Here is a 21,694-nt window from a genome sequence, read left to right as displayed (position 1 = left end):
GCAAAACCGTGCGAATGCGCAGCCGCAGAGTCCGCGGGAGCGCCCGCGGGGGTCTTTGCCTCGAGCGCCTGCGCACAGCATGAAGGAGGGTTTTCTGTGCTTGCTGCTCGCTCCTTGGTGCGTGTGAGCGAGTTGTCTGTACGGACCGCTTCCTACACAGATGGTGTTTTCGTTTAATCCTCACGACAGTCTCTCAAGATTCATTTTACAAATGAGGTCCGAAGTTATTTGTCCGATGTCACATAGCCAGGAGGTAGTGGAGCCCAAGCTTTAACCCAGGCATGAAGACTTAGAATTTGTCGGCGGGCGGACGGGGGGAGGAGGTGAGGGGGTAGGGATAGGCACTTGAGGCGACAAGACTTTACTGTTTGACCTGGCCCTGACGCTGACCTCCGCTTTCTCAGTGTGTATGTATAAGCTGCAGCATGCCCGGAACTTGTAAGGAAGCGGCCTCTCACAGACACCTGACTCAAAGTCTCTGTGTGCACTGGTTGCCCTGTGCAGTGTGAAGGACGACAGCCAGGAGTCAGACCTGCCTTTGAATGCCCACCTCCTCCCTGGTCTTGAGTGACTTTACTTTTCTAAGACTCAGGTACCTCTATTGAAAAGTGGGCCGTCAGAATTATGCTGGATGAGCAAAGCAAAATGTGTTGGGAGGTGTAAAAATTTCTCCTGACCTGGTTATTTTAAAGGACTTCTAGTAAGGAGTCCAATATATGCCTTCCCAAATACGAATCCCAGGGTCCCCAGCACACATATCACACATGCTGGGCAGGTGGGGAATGTGGGTGACAGGGAAGGGTGGCAAATAATGACAGAGATTCATGAGGCTAGGGTGTGATGGGCTTTGAAATCTGGGACTTTTCCCCAACTTTCTCTTGTCTCCAGGCCTTCTCACTCACACACACACACACACACACACACACACACACACACACACACACACAACTTGCCTTGGCCTAGAACATCCTTCTCCCCTCTGTTTGCAGCAGTAATTCCTTAGTAATTAGGCCTCACCTCAAATATCTCTTCCTCCAGGAGACTTCCTTTTGACTCCCCGAGCTGAATTGGATGACTTTCTTCTATGTTCCTGCAATATTCTGATGGACACGGTGTTATCCCTGTTTCCTGGTCCTCCTTAAGCAGAGGCTTTCAGGGTATGGTCTACCTGCACAGGCCTTAATTGCTCTGCTAAGAGTTCAGACTTAAGATAAATCAAAATCAGAATAGCTTCCTGGTTAGAGTGTTGCAAAAAGGGAAAACTTCAGCAAGGTTCATCAAACAGTGGTATCACAGGATGAATTGGCAGGGAAGAGACAGCTGGCAGAAAGCTCTAATATTGTACTACCAGAACTTGCCAGTTTAGGAAATATTGGTTTTAGAATGAGATAGGCTTTTTTTTTAAGTTTATTTATTTATTTTTCGAGAGAGAGTGGAAGTGTGGGAGGGGCAGAGGGAGAGGGAGAGAGAGAATCCCAAGGAGGCTGCACGCTGTCAGCACAGAGCCCAATGAAGGTCTCACACTCATGAACCATGAGATCATGACCTGAGCCAAAATCAAGAGTCGGACACTTAACGGCCTGAGCCACCCAGGTGCCCCTAGAATGAGAGAGGAAAGGGAACCTGGAGGTTGTCCAGTTCAATTTCCTTATTTAACTGATAAGAAAAAAGGTTCAGAGGCACTGTGAGTTGCCAAAGGTGGCAGAGCATGTCTTAGGTGGCACCGACACTGCAGCCACATCTCCTGAACCTCTCAGCACAGAACTCTGCATTCAAAGGTTTGGGATTTGCCCATAATGAGATCTCAGGTGGCGTCCTGGAGAGCCCTGTCCCCACAGAGGTCCAGAGTGAAAGCTACTGAATAAGATATTCTTCCCCTGAGATTTTCACTTCAGTGTGTTTTTTTAAAACCTTTTGAAAAAAAAAAATAAAACCTTTTGTTATGGTCATTTTCAAACACAAAAGTAGAGAGAATATTCTAATAAATCATCGCTTCCACAATCTTCAACCTTTGCTATCTTGTTTCTTTTATACTCTCCCTATATATGCCTTTATCCCACTGCTGGAATATTTGAAAGCAATCCTAGACATTGATTTCACTCATAATATTTCTGCATGTATCCCTAATAGATAAATATTTAATTTTTATCACATATATATTTCATATGCATAGTTGATATGTTTACATATACATAGATATGATATATAGTTGATTCTCATTATTCACACTTCTATAGAGTCACCATGAACACCAAACCATTGCTCATGGGGAAATACAGGGTTAGGTTCCTGACAGACTCTGGCCACAATATTTTTATCAACTGATCAGTACATAACCTTGCTTTCTGTTTAAAGATACTTTATTTAATATCTACTGTTGATTCATTACCATTGAACTCATGGCCAACAGCACTGTAACTCATGCCTGTATGAACCTTATCTAACACAGGTATTTCCTCTGTAAGGCACATCACAGCCTTTCTTGGCTTAGGAACACATGACAGCACTTCAGCACTCTGCTTGGTGTCCATTTTAAACAGAGAAATCACTAACAGAAAGCACAAAAATGAGAAAAAAGGTGGTACTAAAGAAACTGCCAAAAGCAAACTTATTTACAGTATGAGAGCTGGAACAAGAAGAGTATCAAGTGTTGACTTCAACTGGGAACATGCATATGGGGAGACTCAAATTTTTCTGTGTTCTGCATGTGCATGTCTGCAAATGACTAAGTACTATGAATATTGATTTTGGCATCACAAATAAATGTTAGCCAGTAGGTGAATTTGCAAACACAGAATCTGCCAGTTTGTGTGCATGCGTGCGTATGTATGTACGTACGTATGTGTGTATATCTCCCCAACATCATTAGCAAACGTAACAAAATGAACAATAATCCTTAGCATCATTTATCTGTGAAATGTTACATGGAACCTCCATGTAATATTTGGGATATACTTATACTAAAAAAAAATCGTTGGGGGTGCTTGGGTGGCTCAGTCGGTTGAGTGTCGTACTCTTTGTTTCAACACAGGTCGTGATCCCAGGGTTATGGGATCGAGTTGTGAGTTGGGCTCCATGCTGAGTGTGGAGCCTGCTTAAGACTCTCTCTCTCTCCCTCTTTCTCTCTCTCCCTCTGCCCTTTTCCCCTGCTCATGCTCTCTTTCACTCTCTAGAATAAAATTTTCAAAAGATCGTTTGTCTGAAATTCAAGTTCAACTGGGTATCCTGTATTTATCTTGTATATATATCCTGTGTATCTGACCACTCTAATGATGATTTGTTGGGTGTTTATATGCGCTGGCCACTTGGCATCCTGTTTTGATTCTCACCACAGCCCTGTGAGGCAGGTGTTCTCACTACTTATTTCATAGGTGAGGTTCCCTCTCTCTTCCTAGTTCCCAGAGCTGGGAAATGGTAAAGGCCAGATAAGGATCCAGATCCACGGGGACTCCCAGGGCCTGAGATCATTTAAATCCACTGTGTTGGACACGAGAGGGCAGTGCATTGACAAAACACAGCTTTAACTCTGAAATACAAAAATAGCCAACAACAAGTGTTGGTGGGAGGTCAGGGAAGACCAGGATGGGTTGATGGGCGGGGGGTCTTCCGAGAAGAAGTGGCCTTTGAGCTGAGCCTGGAAGGAGGGTTAGCTTCAGGAGAGTGGCAAGGAGGAGGGAGACAGTGGGCTGGGGCACATGGGCAGGCCCGGCAGGCCCGCGTGCCAGGCAGGTGTGGGTTTTGAGGTACTGGAGGGGAGGAGCTGGGCCTGGCTGGCGGGGCAGGAGGTCGCTGCTGACGATAAAGTTCGATAGGCAGGGCGGGGGCTGATTGTGCAGGCGCTTGAATTCCAGGCTTGGCATTTGGACTTTACCCCGTAGACAATGGGGAGCCACCGGCGTTTCTGAGCTGGGCAGGGCGGCCCCAGCTGTCGCCCCATTGTTTTTCCCAGACAGCGCCTAACTGTGCAGTATTTCAGCGAGCCCACTAGATGGAGATATTTTAGCAAATTTAAAGCACCCAGCTTTTCCTGGACACAATTTCCAGGGAGAAAAACAAACACGGGGACCCCACAAAACCTCCACGTGTTGACTTGCAGCATCTGCAAAGTAAAGTGCAAGGCCTGGGAAACAAAAATCAAACTAGGGACAGTCCAGCTTCACCCTGCCAGCAAGATGAAACTTCAGGTAATTTCACTGCTTTGAAGGAGAAAGGGTCAAGGTGAGCAAGAAAGGATACAGTTTTAACAAGTGCCCTGCATTTATTATCTAGCATTCAAGCCTCACAACAGCCCTTTGAGGTAGGTGTTATCGCATTGTACAGGCAAGGAAACCAAGACGCTGAGAGGTACATTTGCTCAGTTATTTGGGGAGCTAACACCAGGCCAGGCTCAGGGATAGAGTTGACAGCATATAGTAAGGTGGGTTGGGCAAGCCTCTGAGGCTTTGCTTTGCTGGGCCCAGGTCCCTTGTGCAAAGCACAAAGGATGTGCCTTTCCATCCTTCTTTTGTTGCTAGAAAAATCTGTAACATGAATGATGAGACCGGGCTCTTACCATTTGCGCTATTCCAGCTGCTTTTTAGAGATAGTCTCACTTAATTTTAACTCTCACATCAGCCCACTGAGTTAGGAATTATCATATACCCATTTTGTAGGTAAGAAAACAGATTGACAGAGGTGAAGTGACTTGTCCAAGGTCACACAGGGAATAAGCACCAGAGGGGGGATGAATCCCAGGTATGCCTACTCCTGTCCTGTTCTTCACAATCAAGCACATTTGACTTAGGGATAAATTCCTTAGAGTATCTTGGGCACAGATGTTCAAAGAGATACATACAGAGAATTTTAAAAATCAAGGCATAATGGTGTGCAATTTAAAAAAGTGGGGGTGGGAGGGTCGGGGGCACCTGGGGGGCTCAGTCAGTTAAGCGTCTGACTCTTGATCTCAGCTTAGGTCTTGATCTCAGGGTTGTGAGTTCAAGCTCTGCTTTGGGCAAAAACAAACAAACAAACAAACAAACAAACAAACAAACCTAGAAGCAAATGTGGCTGTGGGAATATAGGTGATTGTTAAATTATTTGTTGTATTTCTTCATTGATTTTAATTTTTGCACAAAAAGATGCTTCAGGTAAACAAATAAATACAAAGATAGAAAAACCACAAAACCAAAATAATTTTCCTGTTTAGCATCAACGGTTTGATGAGGGCGGTTGCCAGTACTCTGGGTCTGAGAGGAGCCTGGAAGAAAGGGATCAGGGGAAGTGGCAGACAGGTTCTAGCCCTATAGGGTGCACAGGCCGAGCCTCTGCTATGGAAATGTGGCTGGTGGGGTCCAATGCACCAGCATTTCAGCGTAAGATCCCATCCTGGCATTCTACAAGCAGCCCCAACACGTTGTGACTGCTGTCCCTGCCAGGGAGAAGCCAGTGCCAGGTGAGGTCACAGGAACCCCACAAGGAGGACAGAGAGAAATAGGAGGGGGTGTAGGGGCCCTGGGGCAGATGTGGCTTCTCTGTGGCTGGAAATGGCCACATCCTCTGGCTTCTCTCCCTCCTTTCCTTTGGTCATTTTTTCTGACCTCATGGTCACAGACCATTTCTTCATGTGGGTCCTTGAGGGGTCACACCCACTTTCCAGCAACAGGTGCTCCAACCACAAATGAAGGGTAAGGCTCACTTTGCCCGTCTCCTGGGGCTGAGCTGGCAGGCATGTAAAGTCATGAGTGCTAATGTTCTTTGCAAACTGCCAATCACTACAAAGAAATAAAGAGAAATCTTTTTCCTCTTCCTTTACATTTTCATATTACACAAAATAATATGAGATACATATAGAGCCTAGCACTTTCCTTGCATTGGCTCATTTCCCTACTCATTTATTCCTCATAGCAGGCCTATTAGTAAATACTTCTATTCTCCCCTTTAAAAAATGTTTATTTATTTAGAGTGCAAGCAGGGGAGGGGCAGAGAGAGAGAGGAGAGAGAGAATCCCAAGCAGGCTCCAGCTGTCAGTGCAGAGCCCCACTCGGGGCTCGATCCCATGAACTGTGAGATCATGACCTGAGCAGAAATCAGGTGTCAGATGCTTAACTGACTGAGCCACCCAGGTGCCCCTTTATTCTCCCCATTTTGGAAGATGAGGAAAGTGTATCAGAGAGGTTAAGTAATTTATCCAAGGTAGCCCAGCTAAGAAGTGACAAAGGTAGGATTTAAATCCAGGTCCGCCTGACTGCAGGACTACTGTGCTGCATTGATACAATATGTTTTATAGTCTCATAAAAGGTCTCTTACCACAGAGAACATTTTGTGGTTTTTACTTTCCCATAAAATTCTTCTTTGTTCCAAGTTGCTTTTGTCTTGTGTGTGACCCCTTAGAGGTGCCCACCTCTGAGCTCAGGATCATAACTTCCTTGGTGGTTGGAAAACTCTCTATTCTGTTCACAGGAGACAGGGGAGAAGAGGTCCAACATGGCCCAAACCTGGCTTTCCTGCTCTCCTGGGTATGGCTGCCTCAGATATCAAAAGGCCTGAATTCCAGGCAAACCAGCAATAATGCCCCAGTCATCACATTTGAAACCAAAATTCAGCAAAGACTTGTATTTGCTGCCAGAAAGCAAATGGCTTTTTCTTTTCTTTCTCATTTTTTTTTTGCCCAAACAAAACATCCTCTTATGAAATATGTCCAATTTGCAATATTTACTTTCCCTTTATTTAATAACAGGAAAGGGTTTGCAGGACTTTTGTTGATTTTTGCATTTCTTATTAAAATTCTTAAGGGGGTTTCGGGGGAACTTAATCAGCAAAAAAGGAGGAGGAAAAAAAAAATCTCATCTGCATTCCACAGGCCTTATTAATGGAGGAAACTTGCTGTTTGTTTAAGAGTGTTTTCTGATGGGAGAAGGCAAATCGTCACGTGTTCCACAGCCCTTCCTCTGACTCTTTTTCTTGACTGTGCTTCCTTCTCAGCTGTCTCCAGAGCTCTGAATCCCTTGTTTCAAGCTTTCTGCCCAAGAAGATGGAGCTGGAGTTTACACTCCACTGCCAGGCTGGGAGGGAAGCTAATACTCATTTTAACATCGATAGCACAGCTGTCTGCACCCAAGATCTCACTTCATCTCAAAATAGCCCTCTTGACAGATGAGGAAACTGAGGCTAAGGATTGAGTCTCTTGTTCAAGCTCCCTTTCCTTGTAGCTTACAAGCCTTGGGAGTAAAGGGAAAGGAATTCTAGCATTCATGGAGTCCTATGTCCAATTGAGTCCTAATAGCAACTCTCTGGGGTAGCCGGACAATGTCCAGCTTTCAGAGCTAGAGAGGTAAAGTGACTTGTTATGGGTCATGCGGAGGGTAGCAGAGCTGAGATCTGAGCAGTGTTCTGCCAGACTCTTGTATCCATGTTTATTTCGCTTCACCACATTAGTTCTTTGGGCCCAAGGCAGCATGGTGTTTCTTGTAATGACACACACTGTTGCCCCAAAGTTAAAAACTCTCTCCCCTTGAGAGGTCTTAGTCCTGCTTTCCTTGGTTCTAGGTAGACTGCATGTGACTTCTAGGACTTTGCTTTTGTCTTTTCATTCTACCAGAAATATTTATATACATTATTGTATAATAAATACATACAATGTGTATTATACAATGCATATATTATATGCATTATATATAATTATTACAATATGTTTATTTCTAGAACAGTTTCTTGTACAGAGATAGTCTTAATAAATAACCTTGTAGATAGTGAAGTCCCAGTGCTTTCCTGCAGAAAAGGAACTGAGGACTAGAGAGAATAAGGAATTTGTCCAAGCCCCCAAGGGGGTAGGAACCTGAGCCTGACCTCCTGATTCTCTCTGCATGGTGCTTCCCCACGAGCATCAGAGAACTTCTCATTCATTCAGCCTTACTACGTGTGGCACCATGCTGGAGGTTAGGACACCCAGATAAACCAGACACGATATGTGATGTCAGGATCCTCGTGGTCTAGGAGAGGAGGATGCTTGGAAAAGTTACACTCTCATATATGTGGTAAATGCCATAATTAAGGGTTTCGAGGAAGGAAGGGGCTCAGGAAAGACTCCAGGGAGGAGTGGACATTTGAGCTGGGTCTTAAAAAAACAAGAAGGAGTGGGCCAAGTCGGGGAAGGTGTCCCAAGCCAAAGGCTTTGCCCAAGCCAAGGCCCGGAGGTGTGAGCATGCATGGCATATTCAGGAACCATCCAGCAATCTGCTGGGGAAAAGCGGCAAGCCTGGAAGGGAAAGTTGAGGCCAGGCTGTGAAGGACTTTGCATGCTGTCCTCAGGGATTTGGGAGTTTATCCCATGGGTAGCGGGCACACAGGAAGGGTTGAAGGAGGGGAGTGAGTCTGTCAGATTTGGTTTAGGAGGATCATTCTGGAGGTCTGGGCTAGAGGTAAAGGGCACTGAAGGCCAGCAGGAAGGAGACTGCAGCACATTCGAGGTCAGAGAAACCCAGCCCTTGCCCACTGAAAATCCTCTTTCTCCTCCTGCCCTTAAACAAAATCTGTCCTGTGCTTCCTGCTCCAGGCACCCTTCAGACCACACACCCAGCTGGATCTCCTCTTTCTAGTTCCTCTAGTTCTTTTTTTGGGGGGTTTGCCATTCATTCCTTCCTCTCCACTCTCAGAGTCTTCTATAGCAATGGATCTTAACTTTGTGGAAGTCAGAGGCCCCCCAGGATAGTCTACGGAAGGGCTTGGAAAAGGCACAAGTACGTAAACGTTCTGAATGTGGAAGGTCCAGGCCCCCTGAAACTGCTCACACTTTATAGAAGGGAGGCAATTCCAGCACAACAAGGGGAGGGGCAGACTCCCCCAAAGCTATAGGCTAGACTTTGTAAATCCCCAGGAAATGGGAAGGTGGTCCAAGGAGGCACAGGAATTAGGGATGAAGATTGCTTTGAGAGTTCAAGCATACAATCAAGGAGGGATCGTGGGCCAGAGGAAGCACTAAAATGAATGTAGTCATGTTTCTAAAGAAAGAAATGTCCATCTGAAGAAGGGCTGGGCAGCTAGGGAGGCAGAGGAAAGAGAAAGAGGGAGGATCCATAGTCAGGGATTCTGTGGACCCCGGCGGTAAGTCTAGCTTGCCCTGATGCCTTAAATCCTGGAATCCTATAACCAACCCCTCCTTTTGCTCATGCTGTGTTCACCAAGCATCTCCTGATTAGAGTTTGGCATCCTGAGGAGTGTGCCTACAGGGAGCTGGTGTGTTGGCTGGAGGACACGTGTATCCGGTCCCCTTGGCAGTTACATTTCTCGTTGTAAATTAGTAAATTGGGAACAGACAATTCACAGAAGAAGCAATACAAATGACTAATAAGCACATGAAAAAAATGTTCGTCCTCACCAGTATTCAAAGAAATGTAAATTCAAACCAAAACCGAGATTGTTTTCTACCCATTAAATTAGAAAGGATCTCTTTTTTTAAGTTAATACCTATTACTGGGAAAGAGGTGGTGCAAAGGGCACCTTCATGCGTGGCTGATGGGAGCATCTTGCTACCTGCCGGGGTGGGCAAGTCTCCTTCCGGTTGTGCATGTTCTTTGAACTCCAGCAGAATAGATCCATGCAATCTCACCTGCCTGGAAGGAATGGCTGGAGGGTTCTCTTCACAACCTGTTCACCACCTATTATGTTTTTACTGAGCACCTATTATGTGCCAGGCTTATGAGGCACAGTGTAGGGGAGGGGTCACATAGAAATGTTATCCCAAAGGCCAAATGATCTCAGATCAAGAGAAAGGCTGAGGCCAGTCCCTCGGTTGGCTGGAAAAGGAGGAGATGGAAGGGGAAGGGAGGAGAAGAAGAATCAGGTAACCTTCCTCTCTCCCCCTCCCACTATCCAATTCTCTCTGAAGTTCCAGGTCTGGCTGAGGCTCTTGGTAGAATGCCAGGCATGTCCTAGAGGCAAGGTTTTCAACCTGAGTCCATTCCCAGAGACTGATTTAATTGGTCTGGGATGGGCCTCACCATAGTATTCTAAATAGCATCCCAGGTATTGTGAATGAGCAGCCTCGGTTGAGAATCCCCGAGAACGGAAAATGAGCAATGCATTCAAGTCATCATTAAGAGGGCAGGTTTTAGGGTCACCAGACCTGTTTCAGGGACCAGCCACTTACTGCCTGGGTCACCTCCAGAAAGAGGCTTCTTCTTTTCAAGACCGGGTTCTCTTCTCTGTAAAACGGAGATGGAATATCACTGCGTACTGTCATCAAGATGAAATGAGGCGGTGCATGTGAAGCGCTCTCCATGATACTCATGGTTATGACTATCATTGATCAGCCAGACACCATCGCAGGCCGAGGTCTAGCACGAACAAGGGACACAGGGCTCCCAAGTTTTCTGAAAACTGCACGGGAGAAAAACTTTCCAATGAAACAGCCCTGACCGTCCACTTGAGGTTTTTCCATGATTTCAGAGTTGGTCCCCATAGTTTGACTTGAGCTCCAGGGACTTTTGTTCCAGCTGACTGTGCAGATGGGGAAACAATGTGTGATTCTACAATCATAACACGGGAAGGATTGATCTGAGCAGTATCAGGACTGAGCTGGTTTACAAAGCCAAGATTTACTGACCCCACTTTTGTGAAGATAGCAATTAAGAGCTAGGGGCTGTCAGACCTAATTCTGCCACCACTTACTTAACTGTGTGACCTTGGGCAAATGACTTCACCTCTCTGAGCCTCAGTTTCCTCTCTAACATGGGGATAATTCTGTCTTTGCCTCAACTGGCTTTGGGGGAGGATTAAATGGGTTAATGCGGGTAAAGCTCTGAGCTGGGATCTGGTGTATGTTAAGGCCTCCCTGAATGGCTGCCATATGGGCCTCTCACCAGCCAGAAACAGCCCTTCCCACAACAGTTTGATTCCCTTGTGGCCCTTACGCCCTGCACATGGGTCTTGGGGGTATAATTGCTTATGTGTGTGTCTTATCGAGGGCCTGGCTCGATTCACCCCCTTCCTTTGGTTCCATGGTTCACCGTTATATTTAGCCGCTGCTCAGGGAACACATGTGGAACTGAACTAACCTCTCTGCTTTCCCGGATAAGAAAACTGAGGCTCATGGGGGTGGGCCAGGGGTAGCTGAGCTGAGGTCACACACCTCGTGCAGGGTCCTGAGCCTCGGCTTGCTGGGGAAGGATTCTCAAAGGGGACACGCCTGGACAGATTGGGTGGGACCTTCCATGACCTTCTTGGGCAGTGAGCTTTAACGGGGGAGCAGTGCAGGAAAAGGTGACCATAGATACCCCCTGGGACTCTCGCTAGAGGTGGGTGAGGCTTTGCAGGTGGCCAGAGAACCAAAGTGAGCAAAGGGAGGGGGAGGGGGAGGGCAAGTAAAATTCACACTGTTACCGGTAGGGTGACTCATTTGTGCCAACAGGCTGGTGAGACATAGAGAAACTCTGGGTACAGGAAGATCAGATGGGATAACAAATTTGAAAGTTCTCTGAAAATGGTAAATCACTCTAAGAGCAGGGGCTCTGGCTTCTGATAGACCTGGATTCAAAGCCTGCTTCTGGAACTTACCTGTGTGACCTTGGGCAAGGAGCTTCAGATTGCTCATCCGAAAGGAGGGGGCGGTAGCAGTAACAGCCTCAGTGGGTTGCTCTGAGGAGTAAGTGATGTAATGTGGATAAGGTGCCTGGCACAGAGCTTGGCACATGGCCACCCGTGGTAGCAGCAATGATGGTGAGAAAGAAGTTGGGCCCTCGGCCCTCCTCACGGTGTTCCCCCATCTGTTTCCTACCCATCTTTCAGCCTTGCTGATTCCCTGAGACAGAAAGGCCTTTTTCCTTCTCTGCACTCTCACGCCTTTTATCTAAGCCTTCCTCACAGCACTTCTCAGAGTAGGCCCTGCATTCATTGCTACTTAATGAGCATGCCTGATTGCCCCCAGCAGCCTGGGTCTTACTCGTTTCTGCCCACTGGGCCAGCACACAGCCTCAACCCTGTCCAGAGAGGCATCAGTGAGCAGTGGGATGGCCAGGATGCAGAGACAGCAGCTGGGCGGCAAGAGTCCCAGCCCTGATACCAGAACGGGGTATGTCATTTGCACTAATGAAGCACAGAGGAAAAAGGAATTCGTAAATACATTTTTAACAATTCTACAGACTTTTTTTTGATCGATACAGTTGAATTCATATATATTTTTTTATGAATACAGTTTCCTGTTTGTTTTGTTTTTAGGCTTTGATACAGATGGAATGAATGAGAACTTCCCATGTTATCACAGGGTGATAAGTCTACCTGGAATGTTTGGTAAAGAGCCCGACAGGGGAAGTTGGCCCAGTTGTAGAAAGTCCTATCACCAGGCATCAGCAAAGGCCAAAAGAGATAAAAAGAAAAAGCTTCCACTCTCAAAGACTGGAGAATTCAAGAGCTGGCACTTATGTGCCCTTGTGTGACATGACTCCCCCTGAAGCCGCCGGTTGCTTACCTGTTAAATGGGGGAAGGACAGCTAACCTTGTAAGCATGTGGAGAGGTCGGAGGACGACGTGCGCCGGGCCTCGCTCAGCACCTGGAAGGTAGTGCGCGCTCAGTGACACCAGCTACTCTTTCTCTCACTACTTGGAAATGGCGCGAGCTTATTTTTTGGACTTATTACATACCATTTAAAATGAGTTGTGCATAAGATGACCTGTATCCATCACTAAGAGTGAGCCTAGCCTAATACCTCTTACCTGAATAAACCTTTCACAATCACGATTTTGATCTTGAGTCTCTGTTAAATGGGTGTAGAGTGGAAGATGCAGTGGAAAGGTCAAGGAAGAATTGGGCAGGGGGAGATCTCCAGGAGCTAAAGGCCTGGCTGCCAGGGTTTTTTTTTGTTTGTTTGTTTTTGTTTTTGTTTTTTTTTTTCAGTAAGAAAGTTCAGGGACTGCTTTGACCAGGCAAGTGAACCTATGCTTTTTCCATTACCCATGACCCTGAAAACCAACCTACCAACCAACCAACCAAGAAATAAAACCATTCATCTTAATATTCACTGAGCTGAGAAGACTTTGCCTTCTTCCTTCCTCCCTCCCCTCACCCTCACTTCCTCCCTCCTCTTCCCCTCCCTTCTTCCCTCTCCTCACCCTCACTTCTTCCCTCCCTTCTTTCCTCCCTCCATCCTCTCCATCAGTGTGAAACCTGGTACCAGAAATGCCTGGTAATATCTCTGATTTAGCTCTTCAGGACAGAAACACCTCTGGTGTTTTTCTCTGCCCTTCCTGCCCATCACAGGGTAAATATCCTGCTCCTTTGTTCCCCTGATCTGTAGCCAGTGTGGCTAGCCCCAGCTTCATGGGGCTGAATAACCTGTTCTGGCTGCCCGAGCCCTGTGTCCTCCCCACCCTCTGCCTTCTCCTGATGACAGGTGCAGCAGGAGCAGAGAGCCTTCAGGCCCTTTGGCTCTCCATTATGACCTTAGGGAGGCCATCTGTGGGTCTAGAGCCTGACTGACTAGCATTCCATTCCCCACTCCACCACTTACAGCTGGGTGGTCTTGAACAAGGTGTACAATCACCAGTGAGCACACAGGGGGCTAATACTTGACACCCCCTCTAGGGTCGGAATTAAAGGAGACGTTACATACTAAGATTTACACTTGTGCCAGCACATAGAAAGCACTTCATAAATGCTCTCTACTGTTGTGATTATACAAAAGAGGGAACGACAGCACATCAGACTCATCTCACACGGACAGTGGGGCCCTGTCCCAGGATTCACTCTCTGCCAGTTCATAGACGCAGCGGCCCTACTTGCCAGCATTGTGGCATATCATGATGTAACACTAGTGAAAGGGTGAGGTACAGTGGCTTCTAAGAGGAGCTCGGTCTAGGTCAGGGCCATGTCCCTTCCACCCCGGGTATCCAAGGGTCCCCTGACCTGGTGCAGGCATGGACACATCAAGCCAAGCAGATTGTGTAATTAGTAAATCCTGTGCGCCTAACAGAGGCCTGGAGAGCACATGCCCAGCCTACAAGCAAAGAGATTCAATGAGGATTTCCATGCTGCCAGCCACACAAGATCCCACGGCCAGATCCAATCTGCAGGTCTAATTACGGCACTCCTCACACTGCCTGAATGCTTGCTTTGGGCTTCAGTCATGGTCTTTGTCGCCATGTGGATATATGTATGCATGGGAAAGCTTTAGGGAGGTGTCATTCAAATACCATGCAATTTGCCCTTTTAAAGTGTGCGGTTGTTGTTGTTTTTCTACTATATTCACAGTGTTGTACAACCATCACCACTGTCAATTTTAGAACATCTTCAGCACCACAAAAACAAATGCCCTACCCATTAGTAGTCATTCTTTCTCTTTTCCGCCCAGCCCTTGGCAACCACTGATCTACTTTCTGTCTCTGTAGATTTGCCTATTCGGGGGACATTTCATGTACGTGAAATCTTACAATATGTGGTCTTTTGTCACTCCCTTCTTTTGCCTGGCATAATATTTTCAAGGTTGATCCATGTTATAACATCTATCAGGACTTTGCTCCTTTTTTCACAGCCAAATAATATTCCACTGTAGGGACGGACCACATTTCGTTGCATCCATTCATCTGTTGATAGACTTTTCGGTGGTTTCCACGTTTTGGCTTATGTGAATAATGGCGTTCTGCACATTCGTGTATGGTTGTTTGTGTAGCTACATGTTTTCATTTCACTTTTGAAATTACCTAGGCATGGATGGTGGGCTCCTCCAGTCAGGTGTGTATTTAACCTCATAAGTGCCGTACTGCATCATTTTGCATTCCCATCAGAAGCATATGAGCGTTCTAGTTGCTCCACATCTTCCCCAATGTTTGCTAAGGTCAGTCTTTTTATATTTATTAAAAAAATTTTTTTTATATATATAAAGAGAGCACGAGCAGGGGAGGGGCAGAGGGATGGAAAGAGAGAGAATCCCAAGCAGGCTCCGCATTCACCCGACGCGGGGCTTGATCCCATGACCCCCGGGGATCACGGCCTGAGCTGAAATCAAGAGTCAGATGATCAACTGACTGAGCCACCCAGGCACCTCAGGTCAGTCTTTTTCATTTTAGTCATTCTGATGGAGGAATAGAGGTGTCTAGCAGTTTAAATTTGCATCTCCCTGTCCTCACTCTGAACCACTGCGGTCAGCTGCCTGGCCCTGCATGTTCTCCCATGGGGTGAAGAGAGACAAGTAGGTGTTGCTGGTGGCAAATCCGGTGAAGAAAAGAAAAGAAAGAGCGTTTGGCTGGATGGGAGGGGGAGCCAGACAGGGGCAAAGCAGAGAGCTGACTTAGCAGTCTGTAGGTTGGCTGCCTTTGTTTTTCCAGCACATTGGAATCTCCTGGCTACTAGTCTTTTATTTCCTTTAATTAGCCTTCCCCATTGACAGGGACAGGTCAAGATTTCTAGGAAGTGCTCCAGACGACTCTGCCTGACAGACATACATCCCTAGGCATTCATTCCTCAGGGCTGAATTTCTCATCCTCTGAGCTGACTTAGGGGCTGGCAAAACACTTGTGCTTCCCGTGCATTGACTCTTCATTCCTTGCTTCACCTCCAACACAAAAGAAGTGTGTTATTTACAAAATATCTCTATCGCCTTAGAAAATATCTCCCTGGGAAGAATTAAACAGTTACACATTAAAACCTTTTAAAAATGCAGGCATGCACCAGCCACTCCAGACCCATTTGGCATCTATTTGGTAGAAAAACAAGCTACCAAAGGTTCAAGGCAAAGTTGGCTGACCTGAAAGATGTTTGGTTGTAAATCTGAGCACCCTCTGAGATTCCTCAAACAGCGACAGGCTGCGCAGTCACCATGCTGGGGAGGGAAATTCCCTAAATGTGGTGAGGAAATTTAAGAGTTTGGGACAAAGTACTCAGAAATCAATTCCTAACCTACTAAGCTTGTGGTCCCAAGCAGGAGACATATCTATAAAGAAGTAAATGATAAGATGGTGTGATAGCTGACACCAGAAAGATGGAGAGGGCACAGAAAGGAACTGTTTGGAACATGGTTTAGGGCTATCTGACAGAAAAGGGGATATTGAAGTTGGGCTTTGAAGAATGAATAGAAGTTTGTTAGAAGATAACAGAAGGAACAACCTACCAGCGACAAGAGCATGCAGAAGGCACTGAGATATGAAACTGTGGCAAGATTAGGAAACTGTGGGTCCTTAAGTGAGTCCAGAGCATAGGGTGGGTAAGAGAAATGAGGGGGGAGGGAAGCTGGTGAGTTCAGCAGAGGCCATACCCTGAAGAACCTTGAGGGCCAAAATAACGAGCTTGGGCTTCAAGCATTGCAGGGTTTCAAGCACAGGTGTGACCTTGTCAGAGTATGTTCTTGAGAGAGCACTGTGGTCACCATGAGGGGGAATGGATGGAGAGAGCAGGCTAGGAGTGATTTTATCAGGGCCTTAGTGCCAGGTGTGGCCCAAGTATGGGTGATGTACCTGGGATTGGAGGTTGGCTGGCAGTACTCCCAGGGGAGGCTAGGGTCTGCCAGGGCCTGAAGGAGGGTACAAACCCTTCCCAGTAGTGACCCATTTTATTCCTAGAGGGGGAACCAGAGGGGGATGTTGACCCTCTTCTTCCTCAGGGGAGATCCCGGGCACCATGGATCATTCCTATTCTAGGATGGGAAAATGGCCAGGGCTCAGCCAGGACAGCAACAACCCAAATGTTCTAGGGCCCTTCGATGGCCTTGGTACTTGAACCCTTCATGAGCCAGTGTCCTAAGCCTGGTTGACAACCCAGCTCCCCTCACAGCTGTGTTGCACCCTGGGAGTCGGGCAGATCAGGGCGGATTAGATACCCTGCTTTTCCAGAGTTGGAGATGGAGGTGAGGACAGGGCCCAGGTTTAATCATCCCAGGATTAAGAAAGGGGAGGGTCAAGACTTGGAGGGGGGGTCTTGAGATTCCCAAGTCCCTTTTCCAGGCTGCTTCGCACAGAGGGTCAGGGAAACCAACACTGTGCCACGTGGTAAATGTACATCTTCTTACTTTCATTCTCATGACTATTCCCGTTTTGCAGGTGAGGAAACTGAGGCTCCAAACAGGTAAGACACCTGTCCATGTGATGTTTCGAAGATGTGTCAAGCTGCCTTCTCAAGTCTGAAAACGGACTTGGAGCAAATTCTCCCTCTACACTGGCAGCAGTCAAGCCTGCTTTGCTAAGCAAGGGTTGATGGAGACACAGGCCCCTGGAGACGGTAATGTTTTCTGCATTGGCATGGCAAATGACTTGCAAAATACCATGGTGCTAAGAGAGGTTTCTGCAACAGAGCTCTTGTGACAGGGTGAAGAGGCCATAATGTGGGACTTGTGCTTTTCTTTTTAAAAATAATCATTTTTTTTCCTCTTTTTGACAAATAATTCAGATCCCAGGCCAACGTCGGAGCAGGGAGGGGAAGTTGCCCTTCCCCCCGGCGGCACCCACTTCCTCCAGGGCCCAGGAGAGAGTGGGCCTGCTATCTCCCAGGCCACTCTCTCTGAGCCGGCCCCAGGTACCAGGAGTTTGTTTTATGGATGGGTCTGTCGTGAGTCAGTATGATAATGTTTCCTGTGAGAACTTTATTTCCCTGCATTGTTTGCAAAGTCTGTGTGTGTGTCTGAGCACGTACTCCTAATCTCGGTGGAGACTGTGCCCTGGTTATAAGACACCCCTGAGGGTGGGGGTAGGGACCCAAGGAGACCAGACATGGGCTGTCCCCGTCCCCTCTAGTGGCAGGGAGAGCCGGGGGTGACTCACATGCTTAGGTCTCGCCTCCAGCCTGTGATAGGCTGGCTTCCTTGCTGAAAGCCACTTCAATCAGTCATCTCTTGCTAGCACTTATTGTGGGACCCGGCCACACTGGCTGCACCCACCCATGGCCGTCTGGGACACTTCTGAATCAGGTCAGGAGACGACCCTCTCACTTAGCTTTTAGCTCCTTGGTTTGCAGATGGGGAAACCCAAAGAAGGTACATGACGTGTCTAAGCTGAAACCGACCGGTGGAGAGGCACACAGTTCAGCAGTAAAGCAGGGTGTTCGGAGCGCCCTGGTCCTAGGTTCGAATCCTATTCTGCCACTTGTCTCTGGGTAGGTTGCTTCATCAAACTTCGGTCGCGTTGACTGACAAACGGTGTTAATCATACTCACCTTGCAGACCAGCTTCAAGCATTAAGTCAGAAAACAGATACGGAGCAGGTGCTACAGGGGTTGGGAGACTATTCTATTCTTTCCCCGTTTCCTCTGAAACTCAATTTGGAGTTGGTTTGCTGTAGCAACTGCTATACCGCAGACGCCTCCAGGGAAGGTGTCGAGGGGACACCGGGGCACCTCGCTCACAGTTCTCTCCAGACCACTTAGTCAAAGCCACTGGACTCCTGAGCTTTCCCGAACAGAGAGGAAATGGCCCTGGTGTTAAGAGATAGCTATCAGTAGTAGTCAGGAGCTTAGCCAAGAGTTTTAGAAGAAGAAGAAAGAAGAAACTGTAAGTTGTCCCAATTCTCCTGAACATCTTAGCCCACTGCCCACTGGCTTCTCTGACCCCTGCCCAATTTTTGAGAGAGAGAGAGAGAGGAGAGAAAGAGAATATGAGCGGGGGAGGGGCAGAGAGAGAGGGAGAGAGAATCCCAAGCAGGCTCTGCACTGTCAGTGCAGAGCCCAACATGGGGCTTGAACTCACGAACCATGAGACCATGACCTGAGCGAGAAAGTTTAATTTATAAATGATGCACAGGAAGACATTAACAACAACAACAACCATAAAATAGGGCAATTAGAACAATATACTGTAACTAAAGTTATGTGATTGTCTCTCTCTCTCTCAAAATATCTTACTGTAGTGGGGTGCCTGGGTGGCTCAGTCGGTTAAGCATCTGACTCTTGATTTTGACTCCACTCATGATCTTGTGGTTCATGAGTTTGAGCCCCACATCGGGCTCTGGACTGGTGGTGCGGAGCCTGCTTGAGATTCTCTCTCTCCCTCTCTCTCTCTCTCTCTCTCTCTCTCTTTCTCTCTCTCTGTCCCTCCCTGCTCAAAATAAATAAATAAATAAATAAATAAATAAATAAATAAACTTAAAAACAAATCTTACTGTACCATACTCACCCTTGTTCCTGTGATGATGTGAGATGATAAAAGGCCCACGTGATGAGATGTGATGAGGCGAATGACGTAGGCACTGTGACGTCGCGTTAGGCCACTTCTGATCTTCTGCCGATACCTTGGAAGGAGGATCATCTGCTTTGGGAGCTTGACCGTGGGTAACTGAAATCATGGAAAATGAAACTGCAGATAAGGGGAGGGGGGCAACTGTATCTATACACTGATATCCTGTCTTCCCTCACGAGGAGGGACTGAGTCATTGTATCCATTCAGTCATTTATTTATTCAACACACCATAACCAAATTCCTACTTTGTACCAGGTCTGTGCTGGGAGTTAGGTTTTCGGAAAATGAAAACATGGTACCTGTCTCCAAGCAGCCTGAAGTCTGGACCACCCTTGTGAAAATGTGCATTACTCCTCCGTCAGCCATTCATCGAATGGCGCTCATTGGATGTGTATGGTGCGTCAGGTGCTGTGCTGGGGCTGGGCTGACGGTACAGAAGATGGAATCCCTGCACACACATAACCATAGCGATCTGCACAAAGTAGGCACTAAAAATGAACTCAGGATTCCAGAAGGTCAGAGTCTGAGGCAATCCAGAATCCACACAGCCCACTGGTTTTCAAACAATCCTGTGTGGGTACTGGGGATTGAGTATCGCTGTTTCATAAAATAGTCTAGTAGTTTACAGCTTTATTGAGGTATTATTTACACACCGTAAAATTCACCCATTGGAAGTGTACAATTCAAGGCTTTTTAGCAAATGTACGTTGTGCAAACATCACCACAATCCAGGTTTAGAATGTTTCCATCACTCTCTATAAAGTTCTCTTGTTTGCAGCCAGTCTCTGTTTGAAGCATTCTATTTTCTAAATAAGCAGAAGGAAATTTTGAGAACCAGCAATCTATTCTAACCCACTTACTCTACCAATGAGGAAACTGAGGCCCAGAGAAGAGGAAGGAACCTACTGGGGATATGTAGTGAGCCAGCATCATTGCTGGGTTTCATCCCCAGAACAGCCTGACTTCCAAGTCAGGTTCTTTTCACTCATAGGAGGCAGTGCCCAAATAGTGGTTAAGGGTCCTGGACTCACTTAGTTTGAGCTCAAATCCTGGCTCCACCATTTATAAGCTGTGTGACCATGGGCAAGTTGCTTAACCACTCTGGGCCTTAGTTTCTTCACGGGCTCATGTGCAGAAGAACAGTACCTACCTGAGAGGGTTGGTGTGTGCATTCCACGAGATCACGTACATGAAGGGACTTAGCACAGTACAGGATGTGGAGTAAGTACTCAGGGAAAGTTGGCTAATGATCATTTCACCACATCATGGTCTCCCAATTTGCCCTCAGAAATTTGGAAGTGAAAAAGACAATGATTAAACAAAACCAGTCCAGGCCCCAAATGGAAATGCATGTACAGAGGCAGCTTTCTAAGAACATGGTGCAACACCCCACCCTGGGGCATCATCACCCTGCTTGGCAGAGATGAGGCAACTGCTGGGGGCGTTGCTCAAGCCTCCTCGGACCCAGCAGGAGACTCAGCGGTTGCTGTTCCTTCCTCCCCAGTTTCAGCGTTGCCCAACAGGCCCACAACAGACACGTTTCATCAGCGTCCAGGGAGCCTGGCTTCCTTCCCACTCCCACCCTGAGGGGCCAGATGTGTGATTCTGGAGGACAGTCAGGAGGGACCAGGCTCCGCCCCCTGCCCCGCCCCAGCCAGCGCTTCTCAGCCCCTGGTGTGGAGGAGGCATCTGAGCGGCAAGGCGACAGGGCAGGGCACCCAGGAAGGACGGTGACTTATCACAGCGCTGCGTGCCTTGTGTGTGTTATCTCTGTCAGCCTAAGAAGGAAGCTATTAGTATCAACCCCATGACAGTGGAGGAAACCGAAATTCAGAGAAGGTGGGGGTGTTTGCCCAGGTAGAGAGCTCCCAAAAAACCATTCGGTTCCACGAGAGGTGGGATTAGGTCCAGGTAATGCTGCTTCTATGAAGCAGAGTGGGATTTGTTTTGTTTTGTGTTTGTTTTGAGCATGCAAACATCAGACATACTTTAGACACTGTGGAAAGAGTTCTGCCTTGGAAACTAAGCATATCTGACTTGGGGCAAGTTGCTTAACCTGAGACTTCATTTGGGAAAAAACACTGTCTAGTTTGCAAGGTTGCCATGGTGATTAGAGAGCCTGCATGTGAAAAGCACCTACATGGTTTACTGAGCTGCTCCTGAGTGCAGGGTATGGAGGACACATAGCTAAAACAACACCCCCAACCCTAAGAAGTTCCAGTGTATGTGACAGCAGACAAAATCCTATGGTAACCTAAGTTCCATTTTTTTTTTAATTACAAAAAATTTTTGTTTAATGTTTATTTATTTTTGAGAGAGAGAGCACGAAGGAGGGGAGGGCAGAGAGAGAGGGAGACACAATCGGAAGCAGGCTCCAGGCTCTGAGCTGTCAGCACAGAGCCCCACGTGGGGCTCGAACTCACAGACTGTGAGAAAATGACCTGAGCCAAAGTTGGACTCTTAACTGACTGAACCACCCAGGTGCCCCTCTAAGTTCCATTTCGATGAAGGTTAGAATAAAAGAGATGTGGCAGAAACCAAGGAGGGAGCCAGGGACATCTCTTAAATGG

General features: G+C 47.2%; 1 long non-coding RNA gene across 1 annotated transcript; it reads right to left on the bottom strand.

Moving 5' to 3' along the window:
* Nucleotides 1-12,442: 12,442 nt before the first annotated feature.
* Nucleotides 12,443-20,702, bottom strand: LOC116737961. The gene is made up of 3 exons (XR_004343333.1): nt 20,275-20,702; nt 19,062-19,220; nt 12,443-12,521 (listed from the first exon to the last, which is right to left on the bottom strand). It is a non-coding gene; the product is annotated as an uncharacterized LOC116737961 (long non-coding RNA).
* Nucleotides 20,703-21,694: the final 992 nt, after the last annotated feature.

The sequence above is a fragment of the Lynx canadensis genome, chromosome A2 (assembly GCF_007474595.2).
Source record: "Lynx canadensis isolate LIC74 chromosome A2, mLynCan4.pri.v2, whole genome shotgun sequence".
NCBI classification, from domain to species: domain Eukaryota; kingdom Metazoa; phylum Chordata; class Mammalia; order Carnivora; family Felidae; genus Lynx; species Lynx canadensis.
The sequence above is the reverse complement of the archived record's forward strand: the minus strand, read 5'-3'. Positions and strand labels throughout refer to the sequence as shown.